Here is a 21,164-nt window from a genome sequence, read left to right as displayed (position 1 = left end):
GCATTGGGAGTTATACCTGATGTAAATGACGAGTTGATGGGTGCTGACGAGTTGATGGGTGCAGCACACCAACATGGCACAAGTATACACATGTAACAAACCTGCACGTTGTGCCCATGTACCCTAGAACTTAAAGTATAATAATAAGAAATAAAAATAAAATTAAAAAAAAATGACATGAGACTACCAATTCAGAAACTCTCTGTGTTTTGGGGGTTATTGTTCCATGACTTGGCAGTAAATTCTATATTTCTTTTCAGTCTTATTCATAATTGAAACTCGTTTGAAAGCATGCACTGGGTTTCATCTTCATGTTTAGTACTTTCATTCATCGAGAATAATAATAAACATACAGTACTTTCTGAAAGCCAGAAATTGTTCTGTGTCTGTGTGTCTATACATGTTTATATATGTAATTTGATATGTTTAATGTTTACAACCATCAAGTGGGGTGGATATTGTTGTTCTTATTTTATAGGTGAGGAAACTGAGGGGATGGATACTGTTGTTCTTATTTTATAGGTGAGGAAACTGAGGCACAGACAAATCAATTTACCTGGCCAAGTCATCCAGCTAGCATGTAGCAGAATGGGTGTTCAAACCCAAACTGCTTGACTTTGGAGTGTGCTCATAACTGCTACCATTCATGTGCATTTTGTGCATATTTTAAATAAATTTCATGCATATAGTTCTACTAATTTAATGTATAACATATAACAGGACACACAGCACTATTTGTATTGCAAAACCAACTTTCACTGAAAATGAGAAACACTTTTCCTAGACAGTCACCATTAATCCATGGCATCTCTCACTCGCAAGAGCTTCCATCTTTCTGTCTAAATATGCTTAACTTGGGCATCATCAGACACACGCGTTTGCCCCTCTACTCAACCAAAATGTTCATATCTGTTGTGAAATATTTTTTAAAGATAAAAGAAGTAATGGGAAAGGAAGAAATAAGAAGTGCCTGGGCTGAATTGTGCCTCTTTCCCACCCCCAGAAAAGCCCTAACCCTCAATGTGATGGCATGTGAAGGTGTGGAAAATTGGGAGGTAATTTGAGTTAGATGAGATAATGAGTTTGGTGCCTTTATAAGAAGAACAAGAGCACATACTTTCTCTCTCTCTCTCTCTCTCTCTCTCTCTCTCTCTCTCTCTCTGTCTCTCTCTCTCATTCTCTCATTCTCTCTCTGTGTTTCTCTGCCACGTGAGGACACAGTAAGAAGCAGCATTCTATAAGTGAGGAGAGGGGCCTTTATCAGGAATCTAATCTGCCAGCATCTTAATCTTAGGCTTCCAGCCTTCAGAACTGCAAGGAAAAAAAATGTCTGTTTAAGCCACCCAGTCTATGGTAATTTATTATAGCAGCCTGATCTAACTAAGACAAGAAGGAAGAACAATAGTGACAGAGTTCTCACTGTACGAGGTCTCAAACCTAGTTCTTGCTTTTTGTTTTGTCTATAAAGTGCCAAATAACTATGACTAAATCTTGAATGTCTTCTATAGTTATATATACTTGAGTATATGTATGTGTGTATATATATGTGTATGTGTGTATATATATCTATATACAAATATATGTATGTGTGTATATATAACAAGTATATATGTGTATTTATGTGCTATGTGTATACACATGCACACACACACATAAACAGACGAGTGAATGTTTTGATTGAAACTTGCAGTTTCATAAGAGCTATTAAATACTTTCTTTTACGTTTATTGTTGTAGAAGTTTTTAAGCATTTAAAAACCTTAACACCATTTTTTTTGTGTGTGTATTTGAAGATTACTTCCCAGCTTGTTTTGCCATGGAATGATATTCTGTTGTTTCTTAACATATGCATTGTGTACTTGCGTCTGTTAGTGTGTTGGATTGACGAGCAATTATAATACAACTGGATTGTGATGTCCATAAGTCCTTTAAGAACTCATGCTAATGATAATAAGTAACTACACTTTTTATTTAAAAGCCCCTCTAAGACCAACCAACTAGAATTAGAGGAATATATGTGCATTGAGATTAGTATTTATATAGTCAAAGAAAATATTTAGATTTTTCTCATATCGATCTGTCATCTATCACTAAGTAGTGGACTTAAAACACTTATATTCTAAAATAATTTAGTGTATACCAAACACATAACCCAAATATCATAAAAGTCTGAAGAAATCCTAACCACCTTTTAGTTAAAATAATAGATTGTTGATTTCTAGAAGTGTCTAGAAGTGTCAGCTTCTAGAATAATGCTTACTGTTTTGGAGAGCTGCATAACAGAGCAAAAAAAAAAAAACGGGATTTGGGGACTCAGCCACATCTTGGGTAAGTGCTGGACTTTTAGATGTTGTCTATTATCACCTTAAAATTTGATTTGATTTTTTTTTTTTTTTTTTTTTTTTTTTTAGACAAGGTCTTGCTCTGTTATCCAGGCTGGAGTGCAGTGGCACAATCTCAGCTCACTGCAACCTCCAGGTCCAAGTGATTCTCCTGCCTCGGCCTCCTAAGTAGCTGGGATTACAGGTTCCGCCACCACACCTGGCTAATTTTTGTATTTTTTATTAGAGATGGGGTTTCACCATATTGGCCAGGCTGGTCTTGAACTCCTGACTTCATGATCTGCCTGCCTTGGCCTCCCAAAGTGTTGGGATTACAGGCATGAACCACCGCACCTGGCCCCTACAATTTTAAGTGTTAAAAATATCTCTAAGCTCACCATACTATCTGGGAGAAGAGATGAAGTCATGTGACCAAAAGAGCATTGAGCTTTTTTGCTATACTTCATGTATACTTCATGTGGTTTTCTACACCAAAAAAAAAAAAAAAATTCTATAATTTAAAGATATCTTTCTAATGTTACTGAATTACAAAGAGCAAAACACATGGACCAGAGTCAATACTACCCTTAGTGGGACTAAAGTTATACTTTTAACAGACTGGAAAGAGTCATCCAGAACCTGTTGTTACCAAGTCATACAATAGTATGTGTGTTTGTGGATACATTTGTATATTTGTGTGGGTATGTATTTAGGAATGGAGAGTTTGGGTTAGAGAAACATATGGTAAATAAGAAAGTAGTTTTACAAATAGAAAGCAATAGTTAGCAGGACGTAGATTAATGTTATTAAAAAATGTCTCTTCTAAGCTTTCAATAGAATACAGTAATGATATTTACAAAAATACTAAGGAAACACATGGAAAAGGTAGTTAAGTTAATCAATATGTGTTTGTTTTAAAAATTAACCTAAATTTTGAATGGCCTTCATCACAGGTAACTAAAGGGGAACCTGGAGTTGCATGGCAGTGGGAATTAAAATCGTTTTCTTTTCTACTGACTTCAGGCCACTGATCTGTCATTCTCTGTGTTTTCACTAGTTCTCTTCCTGAGGCTGGTGATTGTACATTGCCCTTCACTCACAGAGGCAGTTTTGTTTATTTCACATTTTTAATCTTTTTATATATAGTCCTCTACATAATAATGAAAAATCTGCCTGTAAGCCTCAAAGCATTTAAACATGCTTTGAATTAAGGATCCAAAACATAGTAATAATCTATTCTCAGAAGTTCTTAATACACTCCGCACCAGGAGGATCCTGTTTTGTTATGGACAGCATGCTGGTTTTGTTTTCCAAGTGTTTTAAACTCAAAGGAAAAATACTGTTAACTTCTTAAATAAAAGTGGTCATCAGCTGCTGTTCTCATTTGAATGTAGTTTGTCTTGATTTAACAGACTTTATTACGATGGATTTAGAAAACTTTTTATTTAATGATTTTGAAATGTAGGATATTCAGGACACAGATGCTATATTTTCACAGTAAGGGAAAATGATGTATTATTAGCCTGTTTCTTAGTAAAGTGTATTATTTTGATAATTCAGGGAAGACAGAACAATACTGGAAAATTTTGTGTAACGCTGGTGATCTTGGTTAAAACTGTCTTTGTTGATGCTGATTATGAAGCATGGATGTAGAAAGACCAACTAGACAACAATCTTCATATGCTTGACTTTACTCACCACCTCTAGCTGCTGCTGCCAATTTGTGTGCCCTCCCAAAGACTTCATGGTTGTGGCAAAGCAGACTTTCCAAGTCTTGCTTTTAATGGAGTAACTTCCTCCCTTAGATTTGAGTCTCATGGAAATCACAGTACATTGTATTGGTTCATGGTGTCAGGGGCTGTGTGGAGCTGCCTATCATAATCCCTTAAATAGCTTTGTTTTCTTGCCAGTTTCATGTTTTTGCCTCCTGGAGTCTGTGCAGCCTGCCAGGCTCCGTCATCACAGGTGTGTTCCAAGAGGAAAGGTGGCACATCTGTTCAGGTACCAGTTCACACCTTCCCCATCACTTACTTTTCATTGGGCTTCCCTATATGGAACCTCATTGCAGCTTCAACTGCCAGGTGTACGATGATGACCCACGTGGTTGGGACCCATGTCTCCAGATGGTTCCTCCATGAGGATAACCAGATAGGTCTCATTCTCAAAATATTCAAAGCTGAAATCATCTCCACCATGACCTCCACCAAACCTGCTTTTTCTTCTTTGCTCCCTATTTGCCTCTTTACCCAGCCCACAAAGTGTTGTCTGGAAGTCATTCTAGCTTGCTGTCTCTCTCTTGACTTCTCCCTACCTCATTCTTTGGCATTGAACCAGTACAATTATTTTGAGTTTGGTCTCCTTGACTTCGAGGTCATATTCCTACAATCTGTACCTTTTTAAAGAAAAGTGAGTGACATACACTCAGATTACTCTTGCCAATTTTTTTTTTTTAATCCAAAAAGAAAATCAGAATGTGTGATTCTTTGCCTTAAGTTCATGTAATGCCTCCCATTGACTGTGGTTTCCTCTTCTATAACATTTCCTCCCTAGCTTCCCCAAATATTGACTGTGGGCATTATATTAGGTAGTGGATGTAGTGCATGGTGCATGCTGCAGAATGTGCTGTTTAACCCTGGGTCTGCCCACGCTGCTCCTGCATTTGCAACCCTTGCTACCCCTCCTGCACCTCCCAAGGCTCAGTTTCAATATCATTCCTCTGAAATGTCTCATGACAAAAACCTCCCTCATTCCTGAAGATGAGCTCCTTGAGGGCCAGGAGGCTCTCTTGTGAATTTCTGAAATAATTTATGTGAAGTGCCTAGAACTGAGCCTGGTACAAGGAAGAAACTTCTTTCCTTGATGAAATGCCATCTCTCTATCTCTATCTATGTCTGTCTATCTCTCTCTCTCTCTCTGTCTCTAGCTCTCTCTTTCTCTTTGTCTCTATACTTATACCGAACCATCCACACCATTACTAGTATGATCCATCTAAAATGTACTTCTCATTATAGCACTTCCCTACTTAAAATCTCTCAAGTATCTCTTCAAAGCCCAGAGGATGCAATTTGGAGTCCTCAGTTTTTCTGGAAGGCCTGTGTGATCTGATTCTTTCCTAACTCTCTACTCACTCCTCTATAAGGACTCTGACCCAGATAGCTCAAGCTTTTGGAAGCTCCTTGAATGTGCCTTTCTTTATATGCCAGGCATATACTTGGGCATATGCCATTCTCAATATCTGTTCACCTTTTTTCTCATTCTACATATAATCCAGGTATAAGCTCTGAAGAGGAGGTTCTAGGCATTTAATCTGTATTATCTCATTTCGTTTTCATCACTACTGGATGGGATAATTATCACTGTAATTTCCCATTTCCAGTAGTTGAGAAAACTGAGGCACAAAAGTTTAAAATCGACCGAGGGTCATATAACATTTTTTTCCTCCTGATATTTACAATTTTGAAGGCAATGGCTGTGCCCTGTTAAAATTTAATAATTAAACTTTGTGTAACTAACGTATTTGCTGGATAAATGAAAACTCTAAGCCAAATGGGTTATCTGACAGCAGCTCCATCCTCACAATTTTGTATAAAGTCAGTGAGCGTTGCTGCTGTGCAAACTTTACACCTGACTTGCCAGAATGTGTCATGGTTGCAAAACCCCCACTGCCCTTCTTCACTCTGTTCCCAGCATTGTGAATCCAAAGGTAGCCTAAGCACCAAAATGGTGTTGGGTTTCAGCTCTGAAATTTCCAGCCATATGGGCTGCGTGTAGAGTCTTCCTGGGGGGCGACTGCTTGCTGATATCTCTTAGAGACTAGCAGCATGATTAATCCACATGATATCAGTAGAACACCAAGAAAAAAAATTCATGGCAGAGAGTCTTGTTAAAAGAACTGCATGCTGAGTTGAAAGATGCACAGCCATGCATGATACTAACTTTAGTTGTATAAAGTTATACTTTAGTCAGATATTTGAGACTCTGTATCATCATCCACAAAGCAGATGTAATTTCCTTCTGCAGCAGCCTCACAATTTTGTGTTGAGGTTCAGTGAGATGCATTTACAAGCTAGTCCTGGGATTTGAACACCAACATGGGTAGGAAGAAGCATCTCTAGGTGAATTCAGCAACACTTAATGTTCTAAAAATTATTCACTGAATGACGAAGTTGTCAAACGGCCCAATCACCACATTTATAAAATGTACTGACTTAACAAAAAGTTATTTATAATAGCTTTAACAAGACTGTTACTAACTTAAAAACAATGTTTTAACAGCTTTAATAAGCATATTCAGTTTACTAAATGTGAAATGCACTTCTCTATATTCTCGGCAAATCAGTAAATTGGTGAATTCAGCAAATTAGTCCTACTGCTGAGAAAATTCTTCTAACACCAGCAGGTTTGTGAATTTAAGCTCCAGGAGGATATGGAACACGTGTATCTTGTTGAATGTTGTTTTCTTAATGCTCAGCGGTGTGCCTATAACATAATTAATAGAATAAATCTTCATCGAATAAATTAATAAATGGGTCTGTATATGAGATTGTGGATGACTGTTGTGCAGAAACAGACTATAAAGAGAGCATCAATTATGCCACTTTTCAGGCCTATAAAAATTGTGGTTAGTATTACCATCTTATTATATTATTTATAAGGTTGCATCAAACATACTAGAATTAGGTGAGATATGGCTCCTTGGAAGATTATGAGAAAATGTAAACACAGGTTTCTAAGTTTAAGTAAATTTAGCAATGACTAGTAGATCATTCAATAGGGATTTCAATTCAGCACAAATATTTACCTAGAAAACTAGTAACTATTTTGAAATTAAAAAAAAATAACCCACACACTTTCATATACATATTTAATCAGCCAGCATCATGGTTTAATCAGTAGCTGGTTGGACGTCAAAAAGAGAAAACAAATTTTATTTATGTGTTCCATAATTTGTCTCATTTTAGTGTGAAGGACTGAATTGTTGATCAGACTTCTTAAAATCACCATATTCCATGTGATTGTAATTGATGACACAATTAGCTTCATTACCAAGACAAATTGTGAGCATTCTGAATAGTGCTTTATTTTGGATAATAAAGAGTTGTTTCAACCTAAAGAAAGCACTGTAGTTGAATGATGCAATACCAAGTTAACTTTTAAGATCTAAACTAGCCATGAAACATGAGAATTATCATTTCCTTTTTTCAACCTCTAGTAAATTCAGATATACGTTATCAAATTGCCTAGTTTAGACAGTGAGATATTTTACTGTGACAACTAAGAATAGACACATGACTGTCTTACCCTTCTTAGGTGCAGGACTTCATGCTTAATAAAAATCCATCTCTTTTAATTCAATCTGTACACTTTCCTGATTTTGATGTGTCATGAACAATTATGTATTTCTTTGAAGATAAAGATAAGCCAAAGTTGTGAAAGGAAATATGTTTGGAGTATGAATGAGGTAAATATAATGATGGAAACAGAAGCTAAAGGATGAGAACTACCAAGAAAAGTAGATGTATATTCATTACCATATATGCTGTTATTTCTTATGCATATTCATCTGTTTGGATACTCTTCAATTTTTAAGTGTGGATCTGGTTTCAAAGTTTTCATTTAAAAAATCTTGCTCCTTGGTATTGTAGGTCCAAGGCTTGACTCCTACAGTATAATAACAGTGTTAAAAGCTCACTGAAATTATGTACACTACATGAGTTTAACCACTGTATATTTAGCACATTTTTACCACTCACTCACTGAGACTATGTATAGTATATGTTATACACTATGTATTAGATACAGTGTGGAAGTATATATAAACCTATAATATATAAATTATACAGTTATACATTAATCATATCTATTATTTATTACATACTATATATACATATACAGGTATGTCTAAATATATATATAAACTCAATGTAATTTAAATATACATTCTGTTTTAGTTTCATTAATGAATCTTCATATTTAATAATAAAGTAAATTGCACATTAACAAAAAGAGCTTAATGTGTTGATAGATGGGGGTATCTTTGGTTCCAGGTGTTCTTTAGGTGCTTATTATTTTTAGGAAGCAGACTGCAGCTGAAATTCTCTGAATTAATTTTATTCTGACTCCTCTTCTCTCCCAGATATAGAATGGAGAGTGTTTCTTGAGGTGCCAATCACTTTGTGTTGTACACATAAGGCGGAAAGGTATTTCTGTGGCTCTTAACTCACAGTCCTTCCTAGGGAGTTCTGCCTTGAAAGAATGACTTTTATTTTTTCAACTTTTAGTTTAGATTCAGGGGGTACACGTGCAGGTTTGTTACCTGGGTATATTGCATGATGCTGAGGTTTGAAGTACAAATGACCCTGTCTCCCAGGTACTCAGCATAGTACCTGATAGTTTTACAACCCATGCCTTCCTTTCTCCCTCCCCATCAGTAGTCTGCAGTATCTATTATTCCCATGTTTTTGTCCATGGGTAGTCAATGTTTAGCTCCCCCTTATATGTGAGAACATGTGGAATTTAGTTTTCTATTTCTGCATTAGTTTGCTTGGAGTGATGGCCTCCACATGTATCCGGGTACTGCAAAGAACATGATTTCATTATTTTTTATGGCTTCATAGTTTTCCCTGGTGTATATGTACCACATTTGTTTTGTGCAGTCCACCACTGATGGGCACTGATAAGGTTTGGCTGTGTCCCCACCCAAATCTCATCTTAAATTTTAGTTCCTGTAATCCTCACATGTTGTGGGAGGGTCCTGGCGGGATGTACTTGAATCATGGGGTAGTTTCCCCCATGCTATTCTTGTGCTAGTGAGCAAGTTCTCACAAGATCTGGTGGTTTTATAAGGGGCATTTTCCTCTTCCCTCAGCTCTCATTCTTCTCCTTCCTTCCACCATGTGAAGAAGGACGTGTTTGCTTCCCCTTCTGCCATGATATTAAGTTTCCTGAGGCCTCTCCAACCATTTGGAACTGCGAGTCAGTTAAACCCCTTTCCTTTATAAATTGCCCAGTCTCAGGTATGTCCTTATAGCAATGTGAGAATGGACTAATACAGACACCTAGGTTGATTCATGTCTTTGCTGTTGTGAATGATGCTGTGAAGAACAGTCAAGTGCATGTGTCTTTTTGGTAGAATGATTTGTTTTCTTTTGGATGTATACCCAGTAATGGAATTGCTGGGTCAAATGGTAGTTCTGTTTGAAGTTCTTTGAGAAATTTCCAAACCACTTTCCACAGTGGCTAAACTAATTTGCATTCCCACCAATAGTGTATAAGTATTCCCTTTTCTCCACAGCCTGGACAGCATCTGTTGTTTGAATTTTTTTTTTGTTTTTGAGACAGAGTCTTGCTCTGTCACCCAGGCTGGAGTGCAGTAGTGCGATCTCGGCTCACTGCAACCTCTGCCTCTCGGGTTCAAGCGATTCTTCTGCCTCAGCCTCCTGAGTAGCTGGGAATACAGGCACCTGCCACCACACCTGGCTAATTTTTGCGTTTTTAGTAGAGATGGGGTTTCACCATATTGGCCAGGCTAGTCTTGAACTCCTGACCTTCTGATCTGCCCTCCTCGGCCTCCCAAAGTGCTGGGATTACAGGCGCGAGCCCCCGCGCCTGGCCTGAATTTTTAGTAATAGCCATTCTGACTAGTGAGAGATGGTATCTCATTGTGGTTTGATTTGCATTTCTCTGATGATTAGTGATGTGGAGCTTTTTTTCATGTTTGTTGGCTGCTTGTATGACTTCTTTTGAGAAGTGTCTGTTCATGTCTTTTGCTCATTTTTTAATGGGGTTATTGGTTTATTGTTTGTCAAATTATTTAAGTTTCTTATAGGTTCTGGATATTTGATCTTTGTGAGATGCATAGTTTGTGAATAGTTTGTGAATATTTTTTCTCATTCTGTAGGTTGTCTGTTTACTTGGTTGATAGCTTCTTTTGCTGTGCAGAAGTTCTTTAGTTTTGTTTGTTTGTTTGTTCTTTTTTTCTCTCTTTCTCTTTTAGACTGAGTCTCACTCTATCACCAGGCTGGAGTGCAGTGGCGCAATCTAGGCTCACTGCAACTTTCACCTACCAGGTTCAAGTGACTCTTCTCCCTCAGCCTCCTGAGTAGCTGGGACTACAGATGCCCGCCACCACACCCAGCTAATTTTTGTGTTTTTAGTAGAGACGGGGTTTTACCATGTTGGCCAGGATGTCTTGATCTCTTGACCTTGTGATCTGCCCACTTCAGCCTCCCAAAGTGCTGGGATTACAGGCGTGAACCACCGTGCCTGGTCGAAGCTCTTTAGTTTTATTAGGTCCCACTTGTCAATTTTTGTTTTTGCTGCAATTGCTTTTGAGGTCTTAGTCATAAATGGAAGAATCAATTAAAAAAATTATCCACAGAAACCCTGAAGATTCTGTTGGCTTCTGGATGTGCGTACCTTTTAATCTTGACGTCACATCTTAGCTCTCGGTGCAATCTTTATATGATAATTTGACAAGGTTGTTTTTTCACCTATTTAATTTTATGTGTGGTGAACTGTGTTCTTTCAAAGAAAGCCACTAATTGAATAGGTTGAGATTAATCAGACTAAAAATCTTCATTTTTATTTCTAGTAGACACTAGTAGATCAGCCTTGGTGTAATACAGTCATGTGTTGCTTAATGACAGGGATGAGTTCTGAGAAATGCTTCATAGAGAGCACTTACAGAAAGCTAGATGGTATAGTTTACTACATAGCTAAGCTATATGGTACAGCCTACTGCTCCTAGGCTGCAAACCTGTACAGCATGTTACTGTACTGGATACTGTAGGCAGTTGTAAAACAATAGTAAATATTTGTGTATCTAAGCATATCTAAACTTCGAAAAGGAATTTTTCAGCTCTATGATAATCTTATGGGATACTGTTCTATATGCAGCCCGTCATTGAGTAAAACAATGTTATGAGGTACATAACTGTATATTTATATGTATGTCTCACTTTAGCTCATTTTAGCTTCCTGAGAAAACTAATCTGTTTTTTTTATGCCAACTTGCACATTACCCTTGAAGATGGCTTTAAGGACTGGCAATTTTGAGTGTTAAGTTGTCAAAGTGTGGCATAATGGTTAAAAATGACAGTTCTTAAGTATAGTGCCCGCGTTCGTGCTCTCCACTCACTAACTGTATGACCTTGGGAAAGGTAATGATTGCCTTTGTGGCTCAATTTTCTAACCTGCAAAATAGGGATGACTTCAAAATGGATTTAAAAATGTTTAGAGTGCCTGGAATATCAGTATAAGTTCAGTGTCAGCTACTACTACTGCTGCTCTGTTACTACTAGAATTATGTTATTATTACTATCGTCATCATCACCACCACCACCACCACCACCATCAATTGCCATAATGATTTAGCCAGAATTAATTTTGCTTTTCAAAGCTGTATTTATTACAATGCTTTGCAACCCTAACAGCAAATAAGAATCAACCCAGGGAAAGTTCCAAATACACCGATAGCTGGATCCCATCCCCAGAACAATTAAAGCAGATACTCTGGGAGTGGAAAATGGATGTTGATTTCAAATGTGCATCTAGTGTGGAGAACACCTGATCCATAGGAAACTTAGCCTCACAGCCCCTACTTTTAGCTTCAATGTGCTTTGTTTTCCCTTTGCCTCAACAACAATTTCATAACTATACCTCTGCATTTTTTATTTAATCTTAAAATCTCAGGTTTCAAGACACCTTTGTTTAATACTTTATCTGTTTTTCTGAAAGATATACGTTTAAAATCCTTAAAAAACTCAAATTTATCCCAGACCTACCTGGAGCCCAATTTACTCCTCCACCACCTGGGTGCTTCATGGTTCATGAACTAAGAACTCTATTGGCAGCCTCTGAGTTTGTTTGCTTTTGTTCCTTCTGTGTTCACACTGCCTTGTTTCAGCTCTAGATCATCCCAACCTGTTTCCTTCCATGCCTACTTTTCTCCAATTTAGAAAATCACAAATGTATGACCTCCAGTCACCAACTGGGATGACAGGTTTCCAGTTGATTCTTTAGTGTTTTTTGAAGACAGATGACTATTTTCCTAGTTATGTGTACATATTATGTGTACATTGTATATATGTGATATTTTTGATACAAGCTTACAATGTGTAATGATCAAATCAGGGTAATTGGGATATCCATCACCTCAAACATTTATTATTTCTTTGTGTTGGGAACATCCCAAATCTTTTCTTCTAGCTACTTTGAAAAAACCAAATATTGTTGTTAACCATATTCACCCTATTGTGCTATGTAATACTGGAACTTATTTTTTTAATCTAACTGTATCTTTGTACCTGTTGACCAGCTTCTCTTCATCTCCCCTTCCATTTCCCTTCCCAGCCTCTGGTAAGCATCATTCTATCCACTACCTCCATGAGTTCTACATTTTTAGCTCCCGCATATGAGTGAGAATATATGATATTTGTCTTTATCTTTCTGAGCCTGGCTTATTTCACTTAACATAATGACCTCCAGTTCCATCGATGTTGATGCAAATGACAGGATTTCCTTCTTTTTTATGGCTGAATAGTACTCCATTGTGTATATGTGCCACATTTTCTTTACCCATTCATCTGTTAATGGACACTTAGGTTTATTCTATATCTTGGCTATTGTGAGTAGTGCTGCCATAAATGTGGGGGTGCAGGTATTTACTTTCCATTGGTGAAATACCCAGTAGTGGGATTGCTGGATCATATGATAGTTCCACTTTTAGTTTTCTGAGGAACTCACATACTGTGTTCCAAAATGGGTTTACTAATTTACATTATCTTCTTTGCATCCTTGCCAGCATCTCTTACTTTTTGTCTTTTTGATAACAGCCTTTCTAACTGGGGTAAGATGATGTCTTATTGTGGGTTTGATTTGCATTTCCCTGATGACTAGTGGTGTTGAACATTTTTTAGTATGTCTGTTGGCCATTTGTATGACTTCTTTGAGAAATGTCGATTTGTATTCGCTAACTTAATTTTCACTAAAAACGTGAGATAGATACTATTATTATTCCTTTTTTCAAAGAAGGAAACCAAGGCACAGCAAGAGCTTCCTCCTCACAGTGTGCATTATTACAATGGCTAGAAATAGAACTTCATCTCTGGCCACTGTTCCCTCATTCTCTGTTTTATTGGAAGGTGCCTCTTTCCCTGCCTAGATCTTAACCTGCATTCTTTTTTTTTTTTTTTTTTGAGATGGAGTCTCACTCTGTCACTCAGGCTGGAGTGCAGTGGCACAGTCTCGGCTCACTGAAACCTCTGCCTCCTGGGTTTAAGTGATTTTCCTGTCTCAGCCTCCTGAGTAGCTGGGATTATAGGTGTGTGCTACCACGCCTGAGTAATTTTTGTATTTTTAGTAGAGATGGGGTTTTCCCATGTTGGCCAGGCTGGTCTCAAACTCCTGACCTCAGGTGATCCACCCACCTCAGCCTCCCAAAGTGCTTGGATTACAGGAGTGAGCCACCACCACACCTGGCCTTAACCTGCATTCTTAACATCAACTGCTCTTTCATACTCAAGGTTAATGTCCCTGCTCTCATTTTCTTCTTCCTGACTCTTGACATCCTCTGTCTGCAAATCCCACTATGCTTCTTTCTCTTTAGAGCTACACTTCTGCCAAGCATGTGCCATGCTTCCTGGGCTATTTTTTCACTGAATCGCTATGTAATCTGGATATTTCTTTCTTTCTTTCTTTTTTTTTTTTTTTGCCACGTCTCTACTAAAACTATTCATTCTATGTTTGCCAGTCTTTAAATTGCCATATCTAATGGACGCCTTTCCTTCTTTCTTATTTTATCTTTCAGAGTATCTGATGCTGCTGGAATCTTCTTTCTTGTGAATCGCCTCCTCTGTTGACTTACCAGTCTACACACTTCTGGTGTTGCTCCTACATGTATATCAGTACCTTCTCTTTCACTCATGGACTTTCCTCCCCAAGCTTGCTCCTCAAGTGCTGATGTTCCCTAGAATTACTGTGTTGGTTCTTTATATACTCTGCCTGAGAAATGTCACCCACTGACGATGGAACAGTCAATATTGAATTCAAATTTATTACTCTAGATTTATCTCACTACCGGACAACTGAATGAAGATACCTTGCAAGTACCTGTAGCCTGAACTCCCCACATCCCATATCCTCTGCCCAATCTGTTCCAGCCTTGTGGGGAATGATGCTACTAGTCACCATATCCTACTAGTCCTACTAGTCACTATGTCAGCAACAGCTATTCTTCTGCTTTCTTTATTTCCAACCAGACTCAGTCACCAGGTTTGGTCAACTTTCTTCCTATCTATCCCATTGCCTTAACTCAGTTGAGACACATCTGATTATTATGTGATGATCTTTGCCTATCTCTATTTCCCACCACACCACCGCATGCACACTATGCCCTGGCTTAGCTCACTGACGTCCAGGTCTCAGTATCATTCCATGTAACTGAACTTCACTGTAATCTATTTTTCTGATTACATCTACTTATCTTTTAGGATACTTTATATATCTCCTCATCCAAGAAGCTGTTCCTGATTCCTATGTGTTGAATTAAATGCTCATCCCTTATGTTCTATATCTTTCTGAGAATACCTCTAAAATAGAAGTTATCACACTTATTACAATTTATTATAAGAAAACATTTGGTTTACTTGCCTGTTGCTCCCTCTAAACTATTTTTGGAGGACACAGCTGTCATTGATTATTTCTGTATCTCCAGCACCTCCTACAATATCCTGCCAGAGTAAGTGTTCCATAAATGCTTTTGAATGATTAAATGAATTTTAAGTGATCACTTAACTAAAGGGAAAATACCAGATTAAACTCATTTTCACTACAACTATAAAGTGTTAAGCGGCAGGCCTTAGAATACATTTTCTCAGCTAGGAAACAGTGTTTGTATAAATGCCTTGTGATATTTATAGATGTGCATCCTGCATCATGACAAGATTGATATTTTTTTTGCCTTTAAACTTGTTTTATTTCTGAGTTGGACTTTGCATACACTCAGAGTGGTGAGATTATATGGATATGGAGATTGGCAAAGGAATGAGAATTTCTCAGATTCCTTAATAACCTCCCTCTAGCCTCAGGAGTTTTTTTTCAGCCTGCCTATATGCCAGCTAATCATAGTCAATGAATCCAAGTGAGAAGACCCTTTAGAGGTCATGTACTCCAACACTATTATTTCACATGTGAGGAAACTGAGTCTCACTGTATTGTCTTCCTAGTGCTGCCGTAAGCAATTACCCCCATACATGATGACTTAAAACCACAGAAATTTATTCTCTCCTAGTTCTGTAGGCCGGAAGTCCAAGATCAAGATGTTGTCAAGAGATCAAGATGAAGGCTGCAGGAAAGAGTCCTTCCTTGCCTCTTCCAGCTTTTCATAGCTCCGGTCTTTGCTTGGCTTAGGGCTATACCATGTCAATCTCTGCCTCTGTCTTGCCATGACCTTCTTCCCAGGGTTTCTCTGAGATTTCTCCTCCTCTGTCTTTTACAAGAACACATGTCATTGAATTTAGAACCCACCCTAAATTCAGGAAGATCTCATTATGAGATTTTTAACTTAGTCACATTTACAAAAAAAAGCACCTTTTCCCAAATAAGTCACAATCTGAGCTACTGTATACATAGACCTTTTGAGGTCCACCATTTCAACCCACTACAGCCACCTATCCAAAGGCCCAGAACTAGGTAGTGGTATAGTTGCATTAGACCCAGTTTCCAGTCCCCAAGTTGAGGACAGCTACAAATTGTCCTGCACACTGCACCATAAGATGTGCTCTGGCAAAGGGGAGGAGTGTCGTTGATCTCATATTGGCAAGACCTCAGCTGTGATTCATTTTCTTTATTCACTAATATATGTGCTCTGAAATACGCTGCTATGATCTGAATGTTGTGCCCCTGTACTCCCATTCATATGTTGAAATCTAATTACAAATGTGATGATATTAAGAGATGGAGCCTTTGGGAGGTAATTAGATTATGAAGCTGGAACCCACATAAATGGGATTAGTCTCCTTGTAAAAGAGGCCTCAGAGTGCCACCTTGTCCTCTCCAGACACTGAATTTACCTTGGTCTTGGACTTCCCACCCTTTAGAGCTGTGAGAAATACATTTATATTATTTATAAGCCACTCAGTTTATGGTAGTTCATCATAGCAGCCTGAGCAGACTGAGGCACACACAAAATTGGAAAAAGAGAAGTGTGTAATGAAAATTGTTGAGATTCTGTCCTGACTGATGCTCCTAAATCCTTTCTATACTATTTGGCCCAATTATCTTTGTAGATATATTTCCCCCCAGGAAAGAATCAATAGATGCTCTGCTCTGTTTCAATTTCTTCCCATATTACTTATATATTTTCTTTCTATCTATAAAAAAATAAGATTGGGTTTTCTGAAATATATTTTTTATTCCCACGAGAATCAGTTTTTCTACTCCACAGACACAAATCAGAACTAATTCACAGCAGATGTGAGCATTCATAAGGAGAAGTGTATTTCCTGTTTCATGAAAGCATGAAAGCATAGTGAAGGTTCAGGACATGCGTGAAGGCCCATTGTGTGGAAGTAAGGATGTTTCTTCTATGTTCCTCCCCACTTTCCAGGTGAGAAACTAAAGTTCAAGTGTATCAGAAAGATAACTGAGTAAACATGTTTCTGGTCAAGGATTTGGGTCCTGATCTCTGTGTTGCCAAAGCATATACTCTTTCCTACACCTTCTTTATATTAATACATCCTGAATTGTTGTAATAGCAAGACAGAAGTAGAAATAATAGCGCAACAGATATGCAACTGGTGGCAGCAACAATCTATCAGAATGGTCAGTAATGTCAATATCAGCTTTGGTATGGAGTTGCACCTGTGTACACCTTGGGTTGGAGCCTCAGGGTCAGGAAGGCAACAAAAATGGATCTAGACAGGAGCCATGACAGTCTCTGCAGTAACCAGTCTCAGCTGAGTGTTCACTAGTACTCGTATGAGGAGGGATGGAAAATTAATCCTGCTGCACAGTTTTTTTTTTTTTATATTGGGTTCTTTTCTATGCATTTCCTTACTCAATTGAGTATCTGTTAAACAGATTGTAACCTTTCTGCAGTTCCATCAGTCTTGGTTCTTCTAAATAATCATGTTCATGGCTTTATAAATACTCAAGCCATAAGAATTTGTTACTTAAAGGGTAGCCTGAAAAGGGGAAGGCAACCAAAATAGCTGTTACTCACCCAGGGCATTGAATGCTTGATAAAGCGCAAAGTTTCCGAAGCAACTATTGTACTAAGAATTTCATTTGTACTTCCTTTTATATTATTTTGAAAAGAATCAGAAATGGTGTTTTGTTTATTTTGTCTGTCAAAATAACATAAACCTTTAAATTTACAGTTTGTAAATGCTATGACAAATTCAAATATACATCTTAGTCTACTAATAATTCTTTAATGCATTTATCATAATTCTATTACAAAAAAGAGGTAAAAATAACAAATACTATAATTATGTTGAATTACTCCAAAGGCAGTTATGTCCTAATTCTGCTTATTTTCTTCATATCCAAATTATGTAATAAAAAGGGTGAGTTTTGTGTTATGAAGCTGTGAACTCTTTGAGAACTGCAAACTTAACAAGTTTCCTTAAAGAACTTTGACTCTTTCAGACAGGCCCTCAAAGAGCATCTGTTGAATTAATGTTGTAGCAAATGAGAAGATAAAATGTGCTTGCTTGTGTTAATGACATGTTAATATTGTCTTCCCTGCAGAGAGATTGTAATGAGCAGTTGCACCTATTGGCTGGCAGTTGCTGGAATGCATGCTTTCTGCCCCAAGTTTGGCTGTCTTCTATTTTCATATCTGGACCTCTTTCTCTTTCCTGTTGTCTGAGTCTGACCTCTGGTTTTAAAATCAATCCCTAACCACTAGCTCAATATTTCAGATCAAAATAGCTCTGCCAATTGTTCTCTGATCTTATACTTTAGCTCTAAGTTGTCCCTTCCTTCGTTCCATCCATCCATCCATCCATCCATCCATCCATCCATCCATCCATCCATCCTTATTAGTTAAGGGGTTACTGTGTGACACTTTGGCTAGATGTTAGAGAAGCAAGACAAACAAAACTTTTCTCATGGCGTTTACAATCGAGTGGGCAAGATCAGATCAGACACTGAGTGTGGAACCATAAGGATAAAGAGTGTTAAAAGCATGATTCATTTCCCACACCCCCTCACCTGTGTGCATCCTGTGATCCCTTCCCAAGCAGATTGCCTACATCCAAGTTTTTTTTTTTTTTTTCTTTTTGACAGAATCTTGCTCTGTTGCCAGACTGGAGTGCAGTGATGTAATCGCGGCTTACTGCAACCTCTGCCTCCTGGGTTCAAGTGATTCTTCTGCCTCAGCCTCCCAAGTAGCTGGGACTACAGGCGCCGCCACCACGCCCGGCTAGTTTTTTGATATTTTAATAGTGACAGGGTTTCACCATGTTAGCCAGGCTGGTCTCGAACTCCTGACCTAGTGATCTGCTATCCTTGGCCTCCCAAAGTGCTGGGATTACAGGTGTGAGCCACCACGCCCGGCCCCAAGTTCTCTATTTGGCATTTATTGTATGAGTAATCCATAAAAATACAGCAATTTTAAAGATCATTCTAGTTGCAATATGGAAAGTCAATTGGAGGGAATTAAGAGTAAATATGGAAAGACCAATAAGGAGGATATTTAATATTCCAGGTGAAAGCAAATAGTGGTGTAGACTGGACTTGTGCCGTGGTGATGGCCCAGTTCTAGAGATGGAATCGATAATACACAATTGGTTGTATATGGAGGGGAGAGTTATTTCCATTAGTTTGCTCTCTGCAGCAGTTTCCCCTTTTGCCATCTTGGAACTTGTACCTGTCACCCAACCAGCTCTTGGCACTGTCTTTTCCAACATTTTTGAAGGGTATATTAGTCCATTTTCACACTGCTATAAAGAACTACCTGAGACTAGGTAGTTTATAAAGAAAAGAGTTGTAAGTGACTCACAGTCTGTGGGCTTAACAGGAAGCATGAGAGAGAGAGAGAGAGAGTGAGAGAGAGAGAGAGAGAGAGGGAGAAAGTATGTGCTCTTGTTCTTCTTATAAAGGCACCAAACTCATTATCTCATCTAACTCAAATTACCTCCCAATTTTCCACACCTTCACATGCCATCACGTTGAGGGTTAGGGCTTTTCTAGGGGTGGGAAAGAGGCACAATTCAGCCCAGGCACTTCTTATTTCTTCTTTTCCCATTACTTCTTTTATCTTTAAAAAATATTTCACAACAGATATGAACATTTTGGTTGAGTAGAGGGGCAAACGCGTGTGTCTGATGATGCCCAAGTTAAGCATATTTAGACAGAAAGATGGAAGCTCTTGCGAGTGAGAGATGCCATGGATTAATGGTGACTGTCTAGGAAAAGTGTTTCTCATTTTCAGTGAAAGTTGGTTTTGCAATACAAATAGTGCTGTGTGTCCTGTTATATGTTATACATTAAATTAGTAGAACTATATAGACTCTAGTGGTTCTTTGTTGATTCTCAGTCTGGCTTTGCATGCTCAGGCATCCCTAATCAGACCAACTCTCTGCTCAAAATAAATAACTGATCACTGTCAATTATATTCCTACCAGTCTCAACTACTTCCTCTATCAAGTGGCCTTAATTCATGCACCTGTTCAAGCTGATGATATGTACTGGTCTCTGAGAATACACCATTTTTCTTAAAATAGGATGTTTCTTAGAGGTAATAATGTTATTTTTATCTATAAATGAGACAGCTTGAATGGTTGAAAAGAATAACAGTGTAGCTCTGCCTACCTCCTCTCTTAGATCCCACCTCCTTGCTGGAGTTGATAAGTCCTCTGTTTGGCTGAGAACACAACTCTCTCTCTTCAACTTTTACAACATCATGGCAACTCTGTCCCCTTACATCTGGTGCCTAAAATGTATGGTTCTCGCTCTTTACCATATCTCAAAATATCTTCACTTAGAAGCCCCTGTTAGTGAATTTAGGAAGGAACTGACTACAAGCCAGGATCTAGGAAAATCTTGTTGAAGATCTCTGATATTTGTAAAGAAATGTGGGTTGAAGCAAGTAAGAAATACATATATAAAATGTTAAATAGTAAAAATGATACAAATAGCAATTAAAGAAGAAATGTCCCAAGTATATGAATAAACACCTTGCACTCTACCTGTGGCACCTGCCTGGAAATGTCCATGTCCTCTTCTTTCTGGCCACATGACTAGATGACATTTGCAGTTTCCCACGAAGTTAGAAATGGCATGTGATTGAGTTCTCACCAATGGAATTGTGAGTAAATGTGATATTCTCCATTTCAAAGTCTGGCTAGCTCTCTTATAAGTGCCTCTCCACCCTCTGTCCCTTTCTGGTGAACTGGAATGCAGACCACTGCCAAGGCCACCTTAGAGGCCATACACTGAAGAGCACTGACTCTTTGTCTCCTAGGTCACTGAACGGTTTGCTGACCTTGAAGACCAGTAAACTGGCTCAATATATAGAAATAAACTTCTATGTTTAAGCCACAAAAGTTTTTTTTTAAAACTGAAAAAGATGAAGAGTTTATTTCAGGCTGAATATTCTAAAATATACTTTTTAGCATATATGGATTTTAACTGGGCACTCCTGAAGGGTGGGATAGGATTTGAATCAATTGAAGTAAAGGTTGATATTCTTTTTTTTAAAATTATTATTATTTTTTAAAATTTATTTTATTATTATTGTTATTATACTTTAAGTTCTAAGGTACATGTGCATAACGTGCAGGTTTGTTACATATGTATACTTGTGGCATTTTGGTGTGCTGCATCCATCAACTCG

The sequence above is a fragment of the Mandrillus leucophaeus genome, unplaced genomic scaffold (genome assembly GCF_000951045.1).
Source record: "Mandrillus leucophaeus isolate KB7577 unplaced genomic scaffold, Mleu.le_1.0 Scaffold84, whole genome shotgun sequence".
Lineage (NCBI taxonomy): Eukaryota > Metazoa > Chordata > Mammalia > Primates > Cercopithecidae > Mandrillus > Mandrillus leucophaeus.
Note: the sequence above shows the minus strand (reverse complement) of the source record.